At 39.2% G+C, this 904-nt stretch overlaps 1 pseudogene; it reads right to left on the reverse strand.

The window, feature by feature from the left end:
* Positions 1 to 269: 269 nt before the first annotated feature.
* On the reverse strand, positions 270 to 680 carry LOC123000951 (peptidyl-prolyl cis-trans isomerase NIMA-interacting 4-like; annotated as a pseudogene).
* Between the last annotated feature and the right edge of the window lie 224 nt (positions 681 to 904).

Consider the following 904-nt stretch of genomic DNA (forward strand, 5'->3'; position numbering starts at 1 on the left):
AGTGACCAAGCAAAAGGATCTATGACTAAAACATCAAGTGGGTGATTTGAGGCCAAGTCTTCTTACAATACAGTCAAAGGATGTGAAGGGCTCACTCACTCCCTCAGATGGAAATGAAATTGAGTTGCCCTACCCAGAAGATATCATCACTCTGTTCACCACTATCATCAACTTTTTGACTGACAGAACAAACATGCCTCTTTCATCAAGGATGGAATCTGAGCCTCCCAGAGTGGCATTTTTTTTTTTTTTTAGCCTTTTGTACAATTTTATTTTCTCCCTTTAACCATAATAATATGATATCCAAATTTTATCTTAACCGGAGGGTCTGTAAACACAGGTTTAGCCAGCCCACTCACAAGCAAGGCAAACGCTTCTTCTTGAAATGGTCCCGCCATGGAATCTCTGGTCATCCAACCCAAGTGTCCCCTTGGCTGGCTTTATCTTCACAACACTGTGCTGCCACTTCATTGAATCTCATTCCAGACTTTAACTTTTCCATGGCTTCCATAATTTTCCCATGTTTTTCTCACTGAATGTGTCTGACCTTTACTCCATTGCCACCCTGTGGGACCGTGAGTCTTCTTGTCAGAACTGTCACTCCTGGAGGCTGCTCCCCCTCTCTTCCCTTCCCTGGAATTGCTTTTTCCCTTGGCCAGCATCTGTGAAACTTGCAGTTGAACTCTCAACTCCAGTGTGGCATTTTTTTTTTTTAATGTGTGATATAAAGGCACTGACATCTTCAGATTTTTTCAAAGTATATGGAAAACATTTACAGTCAATGAGAATTCAGTATGTCTGTCTCTCTTTTGTACTTGAAATTAATTTTACCAATATTTTTTCAGGACTTTTTTTCTTCCTTTACTTCATTTTTTTTTCAAATCTATTCTTTTTTTTTTTTTTT

This window comes from Ursus arctos, unplaced genomic scaffold (assembly GCF_023065955.2).
Source record: "Ursus arctos isolate Adak ecotype North America unplaced genomic scaffold, UrsArc2.0 scaffold_20, whole genome shotgun sequence".
Taxonomy (NCBI): Eukaryota; Metazoa; Chordata; class Mammalia; order Carnivora; family Ursidae; genus Ursus; species Ursus arctos.